The sequence below is a fragment of the Chiloscyllium punctatum genome, chromosome 1 (assembly GCF_047496795.1).
Source record: "Chiloscyllium punctatum isolate Juve2018m chromosome 1, sChiPun1.3, whole genome shotgun sequence".
In the NCBI taxonomy this organism is placed as follows: Eukaryota; Metazoa; Chordata; class Chondrichthyes; order Orectolobiformes; family Hemiscylliidae; genus Chiloscyllium; species Chiloscyllium punctatum.
This window is the reverse complement of record NC_092739.1, coordinates 139,164,152-139,185,525: the sequence shown is the minus strand read 5'-3', so window position 1 is coordinate 139,185,525 and position 21,374 is coordinate 139,164,152.

The following is a 21,374-nucleotide window of genomic DNA, read 5'->3' as shown; positions in this document are numbered from 1 at the left end:
CAAGAGGGCACGGTGTCTCACTGCGAGAGGACACGGTGTCTCACTGAGAGAGGGCACAGTGTCTCACTGCAAGAGGGCACGGTGTCTCACTGCGAGAGGGCACGGTGTCTCACTGTGAGAGGACGCGGTGTCTCACTGCGAGAGGGCACAGTGTCTCACTGCAAGAGGGCACGGTGTCTCACTGCGAGAGGGTGCGGTGTCTCACTGAGAGAGGGCACATTTGTCTCACTGCGAGAGTGTGTGGTGTCACACTGCGAGAGGACACGGTGTCTCACTGCGAGAGGACACGGTGTCTCACTGCGATAGGACACAGTGTCTCACTGCGAGAGGACACGGTGTCTCACTGCGAGAGGGCACGGTGTCTCACTGCGAGAGGACACGGTGTCTCACTGCGAGAGGTCACGGTGTCTCACTGCGAGAGGACACGGTGTCTCACTGCGAGAGGGCACGGTGTCTCACTGCGAGAGGACACGGTGTCTCACTGCGAGAGGGTGCGGTGTCTCACTGCGAGAGGGCTCGGTGTCTCACTGCGAGAGGGCGCGGTGTCTCACTGCGATAGGACACAGTGTCTCACTGCGAGAGGACACGGTGTCTCACTGCGAGAGGGCACGGTGTCTCACTGCGAGAGGACACGGTGTCTCACTGCGAGAGGTCACGGTGTCTCACTGCGAGAGGACACGGTGTCTCACTGCGAGAGGGCACGGTGTCTCACTGCGAGAGGACACGGTGTCTCACTGCGAGAGGGTGCGGTGTCTCACTGCGAGAGGGCTCGGTGTCTCACTGCGAGAGGGCGCGGTGTCTCACTGTGAGAGGACACGGTGTCTCACTGCGAGAGGGTGCGGTGTCTCACTGCGAGAGTGTGCGGTGTCTCACTGAGAGAGGGCGCGGTGTCTCACTGCGAGAGGTCACGGTGTCTCACTGCGAGAGGACACGGTGTCTCACTGTGAGAGGGCACGGTGTCTCACTGCGAGAGGACGCGGTGTCTCACTGCGAGAGGGTGCGGTGTCTCACTGTGAGAGGGCACGGTGTCTCACTGCGAGAGGACACGGTGTCTCACTGCGAGAGGGTGCGGTGTCTCACTGCGAGAGGGCTCGGTGTCTCACTGCGAGAGGGCGCGGTGTCTCACTGTGAGAGGACACGGTGTCTCACTGCGAGAGGACACGGTGTCTCACTGCGAGAGGACACGGTGTCTCACTGCGAGAGGACACGGTGTCTCACTGCGAGAGGGTGCGGTGTCTCACTGCGAGAGGGCTCGGTGTCTCACTGCGAGAGGGCGCGGTGTCTCACTGTGAGAGGACACGGTGTCTCACTGCGAGAGGGTGCGGTGTCTCACTGCGAGAGTGTGCGGTGTCTCACTGAGAGAGGACACGGTGTCTCACTGCGAGAGGGTACGGTGTCTCACTGTGAGAGGATTCGGTGTCTCACTGCGAGAGGGCGCGGTGTCTCACTGCGAGAGGGTGCGGTGTCTCACTGAGAGAGGGCACATGTGTCTCACTGTGAGAGTGTGCGGTGTCTCACTGTGAGAGGGTGCGGTGTCTCACTGCGAGAGGGTGCGGTGTCTCACTGAGAGAGGGCACATGTGTCTCACTGCGAGGGTGTGTGGTGTCACACTGTGAGAGGACGTGGTGTCTCACTGCGAGAGGGTGCGGTGTCTCACAGTGAGAGGACACGGTGTCTCACTGCGAGAGCACACAGTGTCTCACTGCGAGTGCGCGTGGTGTCTCACTGTGAGAGGGTACGGTGTCTCACTGCGAGAGGACATGGTGTCTCACTGCGAGAGGGCGCAGAGTCTCACTGCGAGAGGGTGCGCTGTCTCACTGCGAGAGGACATGGTGTCTCACTGCGAGAGGACACGGTGTCTCGCTGCGACAGGGCGCGGTTTCTCACTGCGAGAGGACACGGTGTCTCACTGTGAGAGGACACGGTGTCTCACTGCGAGTGCGCGCGGTGTCTCACTGCGAGAGGACACGGTGTCTCACTGCGAGAGGACACGGTGTCTCACTGCGAGAGGACACAGTGTCTCACTGCGAGTGCGCGCGGTGTCTCACTGCGAGAGGGCACGGTGTCTCACTGCGAGAGGACACGGTGTCTCACTGCGAGAGGACACAGTGTCTCACTGCGAGTGCGCGCGGTGTCTCACTGCGAGAGGGCACGGTGTCTCACTGCGAGAGGACACGGTGTCTCACTGCGAGTGCGCGCGGTGTCTCACTGCGAGAGGACACGGTGTCTCACTGCGAGAGGACACGGTGTCTCACTGCGAGAGGACACAGTGTCTCACTGCGAGTGCGCGCGGTGTCTCACTGCGAGAGGTTGTGGTGTCTCACTGCGAGAGGACACGGTGTCTCACTGTGAGAGGACGCGGTTTCTCACTGCGAGAGGACACGGTGTCTCACTGCGAGAGGACGCGGTTTCTCACTGTGAGAGGACACGGTGTCTCACTGAGAGAGGGTGCGGTGTCTCACTGCAGGAGGGCGCGTTGTCTCACTGCGAGAGGACACGGTGTCTCACTGCGAGAGGGTGCGGTCTCCTCAGCACCTTCTCCCGCTGCAGTCAGACTTCCCAGCTCTCAGACATCAGCCCCCTAGTATGAAGAGCCAACGATGCATTCACCTTCCTGATGACCTGTTGTCCCTGTGTGCTAGCTGTCTGTGTGTCATTCATAAGTGTCTCCAAGTCCCTTTGCATTGCAGCTTTCTGCAACTTTTCTCCATTTAAATAATGTTCTGTTCTTTCATTTTGCCATGTGCCAACATGTTGCCCACTTTAATAACCAATCACTATCTCACTGTCACCTGGTTGTATCGCTCTCAGAACCTGCCTTTCGACCTATTTTTGTGCCACCTGCAAATTTGACTCCAATAAATTCATTTCCTTCCGCCAACCAGTAATACATATTCTAAATAATTGCAGTCCCAGCACTGATCCATATGGAAACTCACTGATCCCTGTGGAACCTCACTGATCCTTATGGAGCCTCACTGATCCTTATGGAGCCTCACTGATCCCTATGGAAATCACTGATTCTCGTGGAACCTCACTGATACCTGTGGAACCTCACTGATCCTTATGGAATCTCACTGATCCATGTGGAAACTGACTGATCCCTATGGAACCTCACTGATCCGTATGTAATCTCACTGATCCTTATGGAAACTCACTGATCCCTGTGGAACCTCACTAATCTCTATGGAACCTCACCGATCCTTACGGAAACTCACTGATCCCTATGGAACCTCACTGATCCCTATGGAACCTTATGGATCTTTATGGATCCTCACTAATCCCTGTAGAACCTCACTGATCCTTATGGAACCTCACTGATCCATATGGAAAATCACTCACCCTATGGAACCTCACTGACCCTTATAGAACCTCACTGATCCCTGTGGAACCTCACTGATCCCTATGGAAATTCAAATAAACTTATTGAGCCTCACTGATCCTTAGGAGACTCACTGATCCCTGTGGAACCTCAGTGATCCCTATGGAACCACAGGGATCCCTATGGAACCTCACTGATCGCTTTGGTACATCACTGATCCTCATGGAACTTCACTGATCCCTGTGGAACTTCACACACACTTATGGAAGCTCACTGATCGTTGTGGAACCTCACTAATCCTTATGGAAACTTCACTGCTTCCTATGGAAACTCACTGATCCCTATGGAAACTCATTGATCCCTGTGGAAACTCACTGATCCTTATGGAAACTCACTAATCCCTGTGGAGCCTCAATGATCCTTATGGAAACTCACTGATCCTTATGGAAACTCACTGACACTTATGGAACTTCCCTGATACCTATGGAATCTTACTGGTTGTTATGGAGACTCACTGATCCCTGTGGGACCTCATTGATCCCTATGGAACCTCACTGATCCATATGGAAAATCACTGATCCCCGTGGAACATCACTGGTCCTTATGGCACTGGTCCCTGTGGAACCTCACTGATCCTTATGGAACCTCAGTGATCCCTATGGAACCACACTGATCACTTTGGTACATCACTGATTCCTATGGAAACTCACTGATCCCTATGTAACCTCACTGACACTTATGGAAACTCACTGATCCGTGTGGAGCCTTACTGATCCCTATGGAAATTCAAAGAAATGTATTGAGCCTCACTGATCCTTAGGAGACTCACTGATCCCTGTGGAACCTCACTGATCCCTATGGAACCTCACTGATCCCTATGGAACCTCAGTGATCCCTATGGAACCTCACTGATCACTTTGGTACATCACTGATCCCTATGGAACCTCACTGATCCCTATGGAACCTCACACACCCTTATGAAAGCTCACTGATCCCTGTGGAACCTCATTGATCCCTGTGGAACATCACTGATCACTATGGAACTTCATGGATCCTTATGGAACTTCACTGATCCATATGGAACCTCACTGATCCCTATGGAAACTTACTGATCCTTATGGAACCTCAGTGATCCCTATGGAACCTCACTGATCACTTTGGTACATCACTGATCCTATGGAACCTCACTGATCCCTATGGAACCTCACTGATCCTTATGGAGCCTCACTGATCCCTATGGAGACTCACTGATCTCTTTGGAACCTCACAGATTCCTATAGAAACTCACTGAACCCTATGGAACATCACTGATCCCTATGGAACATCACTGATCCTTGTGGAACCTCACTGATCCCTATGGAACCTCACTGATCCTAATGGAACCTCACTGATACGTATGGAAAATCACTGATCACTATGGAACCCCACTGATCGCTGTGGAACACCACTGATCCCTTTCGAAACTCACTGATCCTTATGGAGCATCGCTGATCACTATGGAACCCCACTGATCCTTATGGAAATTTACTGATTCCTGTGGAAAATCATTGATCCCTATGGAAACTCACTGATCCCTGTGGAATCTCACTGATTCCTGTGGAGCCACACTGATCCTTAGGGAACCTCACTGATCCCTGTGGAACTTCACCGATCCTTACGGAATCTCACTGATACCTATGGAACCTCACTGATCGTTATGGAGTCTCACTGATCCCTGTGGAACCTCACTGATACTTATGGAAAATCACTGATCCCTATGGAGTCTCACTGACCCCTGTGGAATCTCCCGATCCTTATGGAAACTCACTGATCCCTGTGGAAACTCAGTGATCCCTATGGAAACTCACTCATCCCTGTGGAACATCACTGACTCCTGCAGTGCCACACTGATCCTTAGGGAACCTCATTGATCTTTGTGGAAACTCACTGATTCTTATGGATCCTCACTGATCCTTATGGAACCTCACTGGTCCCTATGGAACCTCACTGATCCCTGTTGAAACTCACAGATCCATATAGAACCGCACTGATCCCTGTGGAACCTCACTGATCCCTATGGAACCTCACTGATCTCTGTGGAACATCACTGATCCCTATGGAAACTCACTGATCCTTATGGAGCCTCGCTGATCGCTATGGAACCTCACTGATCCTTATGGAAAGTTACTGATTCCTGTGGAAAATCACTGATCCCTATGGAAACCCACTGATCCCTGCAGAACCTCACTGATCCCTATGGCACCTCACTGATCTTAAAGGAGCCTCACTGATCCATATGGAAACTCACTGATCCTTCTGGAAACACACTGTTCCTTTTGGAACCTCACTGATCCCTATGGAAACTTACTGATCCTTATGGAACCTCAGTGATCCCTATGGAACCTCACTGATCACTTTGGTACATCACTGATCCTATGGAACCTCACTGATCCCTATGGAACCTCACTGATCCTTATGGAGCCTCACTGATCCCTATGGAGACTCACTGATCTCTTTGGAACCTCACAGATTCCTATAGAAACTCACTGAACCCTATGGAACATCACTGATCCCTATGGAACATCACTGATCCTTGTGGAACCTCACTGATCCCTATGGAACCTCACTGATCCTAATGGAACCTCACTGATACGTATGGAAAATCACTGATCACTATGGAACCCCACTGATCGCTGTGGAACACCACTGATCCCTTTCGAAACTCACTGATCCTTATGGAGCATCGCTGATCACTATGGAACCCCACTGATCCTTATGGAAATTTACTGATTCCTGTGGAAAATCATTGATCCCTATGGAAACTCACTGATCCCTGTGGAATCTCACTGATTCCTGTGGAGCCACACTGATCCTTAGGGAACCTCACTGATCCCTGTGGAACTTCACTGATCACTATGGAACCTCACAGATCCTTATGGAGCCTCACTGATCCTTATGGAACCTTACAGATTCCTACAGAACCTCACTGAACCCTATGGAACATCACTGATCCCTATGGAACCTCACTGATCCTCATAGAACTTCACTGATCCCTGTGGAACCTCACTGATCCCTATTGAACCTCACTGATCCTTATGGAACCTCACTGATCCCTACGAAACCTCACTGATCCTTGTGGAACCTCACTGATCCTCAAGGAACCTCACTGATCCCTATGTAACCTCACTGATGCTTATGGAAACTCACTGATCCGTTAGGAGCCACACAGATCCTCATGGAAACTCACGGATCCCTATGGAACCTCACTGATCCTTATGGAAACTCACTGATCCTTATGGAACCTCACTGATACTTATGGAAAATCACTGATCCCTATGGAGCCTCACTGATCCCTGTGGAACCTCACGATCCTTATGGAAACTCACTGATCCCTGTGGAAACTCATAGATCCATAGAGAACTGCACTGATCCCCGTGGAACCTCACTGATCCCTATGGAACATCATTGATCCTTATGGAGACTCACTGATTCCTATGGAGACTCACTGATACCTATGGAACCTCACAGATCCCTATGGAATCTCACTAAAACCAATGGAACATCACTGATCCCTGTGGAACATCACTGATCCTAATGGAGCCTCACTGATCCATATGGAAACTCACTGATCCTTATGGAACCTCACAATCCTTATGGAAACTCACTGATCCCTGTGGAAACTCATAGATCCATAGAGAACTGCACTGATCCCCATGGAACCTCACTGATCCCTATGGAACATCATTGATCCTTATGGAGACTCACTGATTCCTATGGAGACTCACTGATACCTATGGAACCTCACAGATCCCTATGGAATCTCACTAAAACCAATGGAACATCACTGATCCTTGTGGAACATCACTGATCCTAATGGAGCCTCACTGATCCATATGGAAACTCACTGATCCTTATGGAACTTCGCTTATCCTTGTGGAAGCTCACTGATCCCTTTGGAACCTCACTGATCCCTATGGAACCTCACTGATCATAATGGAACCTCAGTGATCCTTATGGAGCCTCACGGATCATCTTGGAAACACTCTGATCCCGGTGGAACTTCGCTTATCCTTGTGGAAGCTCACTGATCCCTATGGAACCTCATTGATCCCTATGGAACGTCACTGATCCTAATGGAACCTCAGTGATCCTTATGGAGCCTCACGGATCCTCTTGGAAACTCACTGATCCCGGTGGAACCTCGCTGATCCTTGTGGAAACTCACTGATCCCTGTGGAACCTCACTGATCCCTATGGAACCTGACTGTTCCTAATGGAGCTTCACTGATCTCTATGGAGACTCACTGATCCCTATGGAACCTCATTGATCCCTGTGGAACCTCTCTGATCCTTACGGAACCTCACTGATCCTTATGGAACCTCACTGATCCATATGGAAACTCACTGATCCTTATGGAACCTCAGTGATACTTATGGAACCTCAGTGATCCCTATGGAACCTCACTGATCACTTTGGTACATCACTGATCCTATGGAACCTCACTGATCCCTATGGAACCTCACTGATCCTTATGGAGCCTCACTGATCCCTATGGAGACTCACTGATCTCTTTGGAACCTCACAGATTCCTATAGAAACTCACTGAACCCTATGGAACATCACTGATCCCTATGGAACATCACTGATCCTTGTGGAACCTCACTGATCCCTATGGAACCTCACTGATCCTAATGGAACCTCACTGATCTCTTTGGAACCTCACAGATTCCTATAGAAAATCACTGATCACTATGGAACCCCACTGATCGCTGTGGAACACCACTGATCCCTTTCGAAACTCACTGATCCTTATGGAGCATCGCTGATCACTATGGAACCCCACTGATCCTTATGGAAATTTACCGATTCCTGTGGAAAATCATTGATCCCTATGGAAACTCACTGATCCCTGTGGAATCTCACTGATTCCTGTGGAGCCACACTGATCCTTAGGGAACCTCACTGATCCCTGTGGAACTTCACCGATCCTTACGGAATCTCACTGATACCTATGGAACCTCACTGATCGTTATGGAGTCTCACTGATCCCTGTGGAACCTCACTGATACTTATGGAAAATCACTGATCCCTATGGAGTCTCACTGACCCCTGTGGAATCTCCCGATCCTTATGGAAACTCACTGATCCCTGTGGAAACTCAGTGATCCCTATGGAAACTCACTCATCCCTGTGGAACATCACTGACTCCTGCAGTGCCACACTGATCCTTAGGGAACCTCATTGATCTTTGTGGAAACTCACTGATTCTTATGGATCCTCACTGATCCTTATGGAACCTCACTGGTCCCTATGGAACCTCACTGATCCCTGTTGAAACTCACAGATCCATATAGAACCGCACTGATCCCTGTGGAACCTCACTGATCCCTATGGAACCTCACTGATCTCTGTGGAACATCACTGATCCCTATGGAAACTCACTGATCCTTATGGAGCCTCGCTGATCGCTATGGAACCTCACTGATCCTTATGGAAAGTTACTGATTCCTGTGGAAAATCACTGATCCCTATGGAAACCCACTGATCCCTGCGGAACCTCACTGATCCCTATGGCACCTCACTGATCTTAATGGAGGGCCTCACTGATCCATATGGAAACTCACTGATCCTTCTGGAAACACACTGTTCCTTTTGGAACCTCACTGATCCCTATGGAAACTTACTGATCCTTATGGAACCTCAGTGATCCCTATGGAACCTCACTGATCACTTTGGTACATCACTGATCCTATGGAACCTCACTGATCCCTATGGAACCTCACTGATCCTTATGGAGCCTCACTGATCCCTATGGAGACTCACTGATCTCTTTGGAACCTCACAGATTCCTATAGAAACTCACTGAACCCTATGGAACATCACTGATCCCTATGGAACATCACTGATCCTTGTGGAACCTCACTGATCCCTATGGAACCTCACTGATCCTAATGGAACCTCACTGATACGTATGGAAAATCACTGATCACTATGGAACCCCACTGATCGCTGTGGAACACCACTGATCCCTTTCGAAACTCACTGATCCTTATGGAGCATCGCTGATCACTATGGAACCCCACTGATCCTTATGGAAATTTACTGATTCCTGTGGAAAATCATTGATCCCTATGGAACTTCACTGATCCCTGTGGAACCTCACAGATCCTTATGGAGCCTCACTGATCCTTATGGAACCTTACAGATTCCTACAGAACCTCACTGAACCCTATGGAACATCACTGATCCCTGTGGAACCTCACTGATCCTCATAGAACTTCACTGATCCCTGTGGAACCTCACTGATCCCTATTGAACCTCACTGATCCTTATGGAACCTCACTGATCCCTACGAAACCTCACTGATCCTTGTGGAACCTCACTGATCCTCAAGGAACCTCACTGATCCCTATGTAACCTCACTGATGCTTATGGAAACTCACTGATCCGTTAGGAGCCACACAGATCCTCATGGAAACTCACGGATCCCTATGGAACCTCACTGATCCTTATGGAAACTCACTGATCCTTATGGAACCTCACTGATACTTATGGAAAATCACTGATCCCTATGGAGCCTCACTGATCCCTGTGGAACCTCACGATCCTTATGGAAACTCACTGATCCCTGTGGAAACTCATAGATCCATAGAGAACTGCACTGATCCCCGTGGAACCTCACTGATCCCTATGGAACATCATTGATCCTTATGGAGACTCACTGATTCCTATGGAGACTCACTGATACCTATGGAACCTCACAGATCCCTATGGAATCTCACTAAAACCAATGGAACATCACTGATCCCTGTGGAACATCACTGATCCTAATGGAGCCTCACTGATCCATATGGAAACTCACTGATCCTTATGGAACCTCACAATCCTTATGGAAACTCACTGATCCCTGTGGAAACTCATAGATCCATAGAGAACTGCACTGATCCCCATGGAACCTCACTGATCCCTATGGAACATCATTGATCCTTATGGAGACTCACTGATTCCTATGGAGACTCACTGATACCTATGGAACCTCACAGATCCCTATGGAATCTCACTAAAACCAATGGAACATCACTGATCCTAATGGAGCCTCACTGATCCATATGGAAACTCACTGATCCTTATGGAACTTCGCTTATCCTTGTGGAAGCTCACTGATCCCTTTGGAACCTCACTGATCCCTATGGAACCTCACTGATCATAATGGAACCTCAGTGATCCTTATGGAGCCTCACGGATCATCTTGGAAACACTCTGATCCCGGTGGAACTTCGCTTATCCTTGTGGAAGCTCACTGATCCCTATGGAACCTCATTGATCCCTATGGAACGTCACTGATCCTAATGGAACCTCAGTGATCCTTATGGAGCCTCACGGATCCTCTTGGAAACTCACTGATCCCGGTGGAACCTCGCTGATCCTTGTGGAAACTCACTGATCCCTGTGGAACCTCACTGATCCCTATGGAACCTGACTGTTCCTAATGGAGCTTCACTGATCTCTATGGAGACTCACTGATCCCTATGGAACCTCATTGATCCCTGTGGAACCTCTCTGATCCTTACGGAACCTCACTGATCCTTATGGAACCTCACTGATCCATATGGAAACTCACTGATCCTTATGGAACCTCAGTGATACTTATGGAAAATCACTGATCCCTATGGAACCTCACTGATCTCTGTGGAACATCACTGATCCCTATGGAAACTCACTGATCCTTATGGAGCCTTGCTGATCGCTATGGAACCTCACTGATCCTTATGGAAAATCTTGATCCCTAAGGAGCCTCACTGATCCCTGTGGAATCTCCCCATCCTTATGGAAACTCACTGATCCCTGTGGAACATCACTGACCCCTGCGGTGCCACACTGATCCTTGGGGAACCTCATTGATCCTTGTGGAAACGCACTGATTCGTTTGGATCCTCACTGATCCATATGGAAACTCACTGATCCTTATGGAACCTCACTGATCCCTATGGAGACTCACTAGTCCCTATGGAACCTCACAGATCCCTGTGGGACCTCACTGATCCTTATGGAGCCTCACTGATCCTCATGGAAACTCACTGGTCCCTGTGGAACCTCACTCATCCCTGTGGAAACTCACAGATCCTTCTAAAACTGCACTGATCCCTGTGGAACCTCACTGATCCCTATGGAACATCATTGATCCCCATGGAGACTCACTGATTGCTATGGAGACTCACCGATACCTTTGGAACCTCACAGATCCCTATGGAACCTCACTGAAGCCTATGGAATATCACTGATCCCTGTGGAACGTCACTGGTCACTATGGCACCTCACTGATCCTAATGGAGCCTCACTGATCCTCATGGAACCTCACTGATCCCTATGGCACCTCACTGATCCTAATGGAGCCTCACTGATCCTTATTGAACCTCCCTGATCCTCATAGAACCTCACTGATCCCTATGGAAAATCACTGATCCCTGTGGAACCTCTCAGATCCTTATGGAAACTTACTGATCCCTATGGAACCTCACTGATATCTATGGAACCTCACTGGTCGTTATGGAGACTCACTGATCCCTGTGGAAACTCACAGATACCTATGGAACCTCACTGATCCATACGGGAAATCACTGATCCCTCTGGAACATCACTGGTCCTTATGGAACCTCACTGATCCCTGTGGAACCTCACTGATACCTATGGAACCTCATTGATCCTTATGGAACATCACTGATCTCTGTGGAACATCACTGATCCTTATGGAACCACACTGGTCCCTGTGGAACCTCACTGATCCCTATGGAACATCACTGATCCTTATGGAACCATTTTGGTCCCTGTGGAACCTCAATGATTTCTACAGAACCTCACTGATCCTTATGGAGTCTCACTGATCCATATGGAAACTCACTGATTCCTATTGAACCTCACTAACCCTTATATAAACTCACTGATCCCTGTGGAACCTCACTGATCCCTATGCAAATTCAAAGAAACTTATTGAGCCTCACTGATCCTTAGGAGACTCACTGATCCTTATGGAACTTCAGTGATCCCTATGGAACATCACTGATCACTTTGGTACATCCCTGACACTTATGGAACCTCACTGATCCTCATGGAAGCTCACTAATGCCTATGGAACCTCACTGATCCCGGTGGAAACTCACAGATCCTGATGGAACCACACTGATCCCTGTGGAACCTCACTGATCCCTACGGAACATCACTGATCCTTATGGAAACTCACTGATCCTTTTGGAGCCTCACAGATCCTCATGGAAACTCACAGATCCCTGTGGAACCTCAACGATACTTATGGAAAATCACTGATCCCTATGGAGCCTCACTGATCCCTGTGGAAACTCACTGATCCCTATGGAAACTCACTCATCCCTGTGGAAAAACACTGACTCCTACGGTGACACACTGATCCTTAGGGAACCTCATTGATCCCTGTGGCAACTCACTGATTCGTATGGATCCTCACAGATCCTTATGGAAGCTCACTGATCACTATGGAACCTCTCTGATCCATATGGAAACTCACTGATCCTATGGACCTTCACTGATCCCTATGGCGACTCCCTGGTCCCTATGGAACCTCACTGATACCTGTGGGACCTCACTGATCCTTATTGAACCTCACTGATCCTTATGGAGCCTCACAGATCCTCATGGAAACTCACTGGTTCCTGTGGACCTCACTGATCCCTGTGGAAACTCACAGATCCTTATGGAACTGCACTGATCCCTGTGTAACCTCACTGATCCCTATGGAACATCATTGATCCTCATGGAGACTCACTGATTCCTATGGAGACTCACGGATACCTATGGAACATCACAGATCCCTATGGAACCCCACTGAAGCCTATGGAACATCACTGATCTCTGTGGAATGTCACTGGTCCCTATGGCACCTCACTGATCCTTATGGAACCTCACTGATCCTTATGGGACCTCACTGATCCCTGCGGAACCTCACTGATCCCTATGGTACCTCACTGATCCTAATGGAACCTCATAGATCCTTATGGAACCTTACTGATCCTCATAGAACCTCACTGATCCCTATGGTCCCTCACTGATCCTTATGGAAACTCACTGATCCCTATGGAGCATCACTGGTCCTTATGGAACCTCACTGATCCCTGTGGAACCTCACTGATACCTAGGGAATCTCAAAGATCCCTATGGAACATTAACTATCCCTGTGGAAACTCACAGATCCTTGTGGAAACTCACAGATCCCTGTGGAACCACTGATCCGTATGGACCCTCACTGATCCTTATGGAAACTCACTGATCCCTATGGAGCATCACTGGTCCTTATGGAACCTCACTGATCCCTGTGGAATCTCACTGATACCTATGGAATCTCAATGATCCCTATGGAACATTACTGATCCCAGTGGAACATCACTGATCCTTATGGAACCTCACTCGTCCCTGTGGAGCCTCACTGATTCCTATGGAAACTCACTGATCCTTTTGGAGCCTCATGGATCCTCATGGAAACTCACTGATCCCTGTGGATCCTCAACGATCCTTATGGAAAATCACTGATCCCTATGGAGCCTCACTGATCCCTGTGGAATCTCCCGATCCTTATGGAAACTCACTCATCCCTGTGGAACATCACTGACCCCTGCAGTGCCACACTGATCCTTAGGAAACCTCATTGATCCCTGTGTAAACTCATTGATTCGTGTGGAACCTCACTGATCCATATGGAAACTCACTGATCCTTATGGAACCACACTGATCTCTATGGAGACTCAGTGGTCCATATGGAAACTCACTGATACCTGTGGGAAATAACTGATCCTTATGGAACCTCACTGATCCTCATGGAAGCTCACTGGTCCCTGTGGAACGTCACTGATCCTAATGGAGCCTCACTGGTCCTTATGGAACCTCACTGATCCCTGCGGGACCTCACTGATCCCTATGGCACCTCACTGATACTAATGGAGCCTCAATGATCCTTATTGAACCTCACTGATCCTTATGGAGCCTCACTGATCCTCATGGAAACTCACTGGACCCTGTGGAACCTCACTGATCCCTGTGGGACCTCACTGATCCCTATGGAGCCTCACTGAACCCTATGGAACATCATTGATCCTCATGGAGACTCACTGATTCCTATGGAGACTCACTGGTCCCTATGGCACCTCACTGATCCTAATGGAGCCTCACTGATCCTCATGGAACCTCACTGATCCCTGCGGAACCTTACTGATCCCTATGGCACCTCACTGATCCTAATGGAACCTCATGGACCCTTATGGAACCTTACTGATCCTCATAGAACCCCACTGATCCCTATGGAACCTCACTGATACTTATGGAACCTCACTGATCCCTGTGGAACCTTATGGATCTTTGTGGATCCTCACTGATCCCTGTGGAACCTCACTGATCCCTATGGCACCTCACTGATACTAATTGAGCCTCACTGATCCTTATGGAACCTCACTAATCCTTATGGAGCCTCACTGATCCTCATGGAAACTCATTGGACCCTGTGGAACCTGACTGATCCCTGTGAAAACTCACAGATCCTTATGAAACCGCACTGATCCTATGGGACCTCACTGGTCCCTATGGCACCTCACTGATCCTAATGGAGCCTCACTGATCCTTATGGAACCTCAATGATCCTTATGGGACCTCACTGATCCCTGTGGAACCTCACTGATCCCTGTGGGACCTCACTGATCCCTGTGGAACCTCATTGATCCTTATGGAACCTCACTGATCCATACGGGAAATCACTGATCCCTGTGGAACATCACTGATCCTTATGGAACCTCACAGATCCCTATGGAACCGCACGGAAGCCTATGGAACATCTCTGATCCCTGTGGAACATCACTGGTCCCTATGGCACCTCACTGATCCTAATGGAGCCTCACTGATCCTTATGGAACCTCACTGATCCTTATGGGACCTCACTGATCCCTGTGGAACCTCACTGATCCCTGTGGGACCTCACTGATCCCTGTGGAACCTCATTGATCCTTATGGAACCTCACTGATCCATACGGGAAATCACTGATCCCTGTGGAACATCACTGATCCTTATGGAACCTCACAGATCCCTATGGAACCGCACGGAAGCCTATGGAACATCTCTGATCCCTGTGGAACATCACTGGTCCCTATGGCACCTCACTGATCCTAATGGAGCCTCACTGATCCTCATGGAACCTCACTGATCCCTGCGGAACCTTACTGATCCCTATGGCACCTCACTGATCCTAATGGAACCTCATGGACCCTTATGGAACCTTACTGATCCTCATAGAACCCCACTGATCCCTATGGAACCTCACTGATACTTATGAAACCTCACTGATCCGTATGGAACCTCACTGATCCCTATGGAACCTTATGGATCTTGATGGATCCTCACTGATCCCTATGGAACCTCACTGATCCCTATGAAACCTTATGGATCTTTATGGATCCTCACTGATCCCTGTGGAACCTCATTGATCCTTATGGAACCTCACTGATCCATACGGGAAATCACTGATCCCTGTGGAACATCACTGATCCTTATGGAACCTCACTGATCCCTGTGGAACCTCACTGATACCTGTGGAATCTCACTGATCCCTATGGAACATCACTGATCCCTATGGAACCTTATGGATCTTTATGGATCCTCACTGATCCCTATGGAACCTCACTGATCCCTATGAAACCTTATGGATCTTTATGGATCCTCACTGATCCCTGTGGAACCTCATTGATCCTTATGGAACCTCACTGATCCATACGGGAAATCACTGATCCCTGTGGAACATCACTGATCCTTATGGAACCTCACTGATCCCTGTGGAACCTCACTGATACCTGTGGAATCTCACTGATCCCTATGGAACATCACTGATCCTTGTGGAACATCACTGATCCTTATGGAACCTCACTGGTCCCTGTGGAACCTCACTGATTCCTATGGAACCTCACTGATCCTTATGGAGCCTCACTGATCCATATGGAAACTCACTGATCCCTATGGAACCTCACTGACCCTTATGGAAAATCACTGATCCCTATGGACCCTCACTGATCCCTGTGGAACATCACTGACCCCTGCGGTGCCACACTGATCCTTAGGGAACCTCATTGATCCCTGTGGAAACTCAGTGATCCCTATGGAATCTCGCAGATCCTTATGGAAAATCACTGATCCCTATGGAATCTCACTGATCGCTGTGGAACATCACTGATCACAATGGAAACTCGCTGATCCTAATGGAGCCTCACTGATCCTTATGGAAACTCACTGATCCTTATGGAATCTCACTGATCGCTGTGGAACATCACAGATCACTATGGAAACTCGCTGATCCTAATTGAGCCTCACTGATCCCTATGGAACCTCACTGATCCCTATGGAAACTCACTGATCCTTATGGAGCTTCACTGATCCTTTTGGAACCTCGCTGATCCCTGTGAAAACTCACTGATCCATATGGAAACTCACTGATCCTTATGGAACCTCACTGATCCCTATGGAAACTCACTGATCCTTATGGAACCTCACTGATCCTCATGGTAACTCACTGGTCCCTGTGGAACCTCACTGATCCCTGTGGAAACTCGCAGATCCTTATGGAACCGCACTGATCCCTGTGGAACCTCACTGATCCCTATGGAACCTCACTGATCCTTATGGAGCTTCACTGATCCTTATGGTAACTCACTGGTCCCCGTGGAACCTCACTGATCCCTGTGGAAACTCACAGATCCTTATGGAACTGCACTGATCCCTGTGGAACCTCACTGATCCCTATGGAACCTCCCTGATCCTAATGGAGCCTCACTGGTCCTTATGGAACCTCACTGATCCCTGCGGAACCGCACTGATCCCTATGGCACCTCACTAATCCTAATGGAGCCTCTCTGATCCTTATGGAACCTCACTGATCCTTACAGAAACTCACTGATCCTTATGGAGCTCACTGCTCCTTAGGAGACTCACTGATCCCTATGGAACATCACTGATCCTTATGGAGCTTCACTGATCCTTATGGTAACTCACTGGTCCCTGTGGAACCTCACTGATCCCTGTGGAAACTCACAGATCCTTATGGAACCGCACTGATCCCTGTGGAACCTCACTGATCCCTATGGAACCTCACTGATCCTAATGGAGCCTCACTGGTCCTTATGGAACCTCACTGATCCCTGCGGAACCGCACTGATCCCTATGGCACCTCACTGATACTAATGGAGCCTCACTGATCCTTATGGAACCTCACTGATCCTTACAGAAACTCACTGATCCTTATGGAGCTCACTGCTCCTTAGGAGACTCACTGATCCCTATGGAACATCACTGATCCTTATGGAGCTTCAATGATCCTAATGGGACCTCGCTGATCCTTATGGAAAATCACTGATCCCTATGGAACCTCACTGATCGCTGTGGAACATCACTGATCCCTATGGAAACTCGCTGATCCTAATGGAGCCTCACTGATCCTTATGGAACCTCACTCATCCTTACAGAAACTCACCAATCCTTACAGAACCTCACTGATTCCTATGGAAACTCACTGATGCTTATGGAGCTTCACTGGTCCTTGTGGAACCTCGCTGATCCCTGTGGAAGCTCACTGATCCCTATGGAATCTCATTGATCCCTATGGAACCTCACTGATCCTTATGGAACCTCACTGATCCTTATGGAGCCTCACGGATCCTCATGGAACCTCACTGATCCTTATGGAATCTCACTGATCCTTATGGAACCTCGCTGATCCTTATGGAAACTCACTTATCCTTATGGAACATCACTGATACTTATGGAAAATCACTGATCCCTATGGAACCTCACTGATCGCTGTGGAATATCCCTGATCCCGATAGAAACTCACTGATCCTTATGGAGCATCGCTGATCGCTATGGAACCTCACTGATCCTTATGGAAAGTTACTGATTCCTGTGGAAAATCACTGATCTCCATGGAACCTCACTGATCCCCGTGGAGCCACATGATCCTTATGGAATCTCACTGATCCTTATGGAGCCTCATGGATTCTCATGGAAACTCACTGATCCCTGTGGAACCTCACTGATCCCTGTGGAGCCACACTGATCCTTATGGAATCTCACTGATCCTTATGGAGCCTCATGGATTCTCATGGAAACTCACTGATCCCTGCGGAACCTCACTGATCCCTGTGGGACCTCACTGATCCCAATGGAACCTCACTGATCCCTGTGGAAACTCACTGATCCCTGTGGAACCTCACTGATCCCTTTGGCAGCTCACTGATCCTAATGGAGCTTCACTGATCTTCATGGAAACTCACTGATCCCTGTGGAACCTCACTGGTCCTTATGGAACATCACTGATCCCTCTGGAGCCTCACTGATACCTATGGAACCTCACTGATCCTAATGGAGCCTCACTGATTCTCATGGAAACTCACTGATCCCTGTGGAACATCACTGACCCCTGCGGTGCCACACTGATCCTTTGGGAACCTCATTGATCCCTGTGGAAACTCACTGATTCTTATGGATCCTCACTGATCCTTATGGAAACTCACTGATCCCTATGGAACCTCACTGATCCATATGGAAACTCACTGATCCTTATGGAACCTCACTGATCCCTGTGGGACCTCACTGATCCTTATGGAACCTCACTGATCCCTGTGGAACCTCACTGATCCTTATGGAACCTCACTGATCCTTAGGGAGCCTCACTGATCCTCATGGAAACTCACTGGTCGCTGTGGAAACTCACAGATCCTTATGGAACTGCACTGATCCCTGTGAGACCTCACTGATCCCTATGGAACATCATTGATCATCATGGAGACTCACTGATTCCTATGGAACCTCACAGATACCTATGGAACCTCACTGAAGCCTATGGAACATCACTGATACCTATGGAACATCACTTGTCCCTATGGCACCTCACTGATCTTAATGGAGCCTCACTGGTCCTTATGGAATCTCACTGATCCCTATGGAACATCACTGATCCTTATGGAGCTTCACTGATCCTTATGGAACCTCACTGATCCTTACAGAGACTCACTGATCCTTATGGAACATCACTGATTCCTATGGAAACTCATTGATCCCTGTGGAACCTCACTGATCCCTATGGAAATTCAAAGAAACGTATTGAGCCTCACTGATCCTTAGGAGACTCACTGATCCCTGTGGAATCTCAGTGATCCCTATGGAATCTCACTGATCACTTTGGTACATCTCTGATACTTATGGAACCTCACTGTTCCTCATGGAACTTCACTGATCCCTGTGGAACCTCACACACACTTATGGAAGCTCACTGAACCCTATGGAAGCTCAATGATCCCTGTGGAAACTCACAGTTCCTTATGGAACCGCACTGATCCCTGTGAAACCTCACTAATCCTTATGGAAACTCACTGATCCTTATAGAACCTCACTGATCCTTATGGAACCTCACTAATCACTGTGGAACCTCACTGATCCTAATGGAAACTCACTGATCTTGATGGAAAATCACTGATCCCTATGGAACTTCACTGATCCTTATGGAACTTCACTGATACCTGTGGAACCTCACTGATCCCTATGGAACCTCACGGATCCTTATGGAACCTCACTGATCCTTATGGAGCCTCACTGATCCCTCTGGAATCTCACTGATCCTTATGGAAACTCACTGATCCCTATGGAAACTCACTGATCCTTGTGGAACCTCACTGATCCCTATGGAACCTCACTGACCCCTGTGGAACCTCACCGATCCTTATGTAACCTCACTGATCCCTGTGGAACCTCACAGATCCCTATGGAATCTCACTGATCCTTATGGAAACTCACTGTTCCTTATGGAACCTCACTGATTACTTTGTAACCTCACTGATCCATATGGAACCTCACTGATACCTGTGGATGCTCACTGATCCCTTTTGAACCTCACTGATGCTTATGGAACCTCATTGATCGCTGTGGAACCTCACCGATCCCTATGGAACCTCGCTGCTCCCTGTGGAAACTCATTGATCCATATGGAACCTCACTGATCCCTATGGAACCTCACTGATCCCTGTGGAAACTCACTAATGCTTATGGAACCTCATTGATCCTTATGGAAACACAATGATTCTTATGGAATCTCACTGATCCTTATGGGATCCTCACTGATCCTGATGGAAACTCACTGCTCATGATGGTAACTCCCTGATCCCTATGGAACCTCACTAATCCTTATGGAACCTCACTGGTACCTGTGGAACCTCACTGATCCCTTTGGAACCTCAATGATCCTTATGGAACCCAATTGATCCCTGTGGAACCTCACTGATTCTTATGGAAACTCATTGATCGCTGTGGAAACTCACTGATCCCTATGGAACCTCACTGCTCCCTATGGAACCTCACTGATCCTTTTGGAACCTCAGTGATCCCTGTGGAACCTCACTGATCCCTGTGGAAACTCACTGATCCCTATGGAACCTCATTGATCCCTGTGGAATCTCTCTGATCCTTATGGAAACTAATTGATCATGATGGAAACTCACTGATCCCTATGGAACCGCACTGATCCTTATGGAACCTCATTGATCCTTATGGAACCTCACTGATCCCTGTGGAACCTCACTGATCCTTATGGAGCCTCATTGATCGCTATGGAACCTCACTGATCCCTGTGGAATCTCACTGATCCTTATGGAAACTCACTGATCCTTATGAAACCTCACTGATCCCTATGGAACCTCACTGATTCTTATGGAGTCTTCTGAACCTCATGGAGATGCACTGATCCCTGTGGAACCTCACTGATCCTTATGGAACCTCATTGATCCTTATGGAACCTCATTGATCCCTGTGAATCCTCACTGTTCCTTATGAAACCTCACTGATCCTTGTGGAACCTCACTGATCCCTATGGAAACTTACTGATCCTTATGGAACCTCATTGATCGCTGTGGAACATCACTGATCCTTATGGAAACTCACTGATCCTTATGGAACTTCACTGATCCCTGTGGAACCTCACTGATCCTGATGGAATCTCACTGATGCTTATGGAACCTAACTGATCC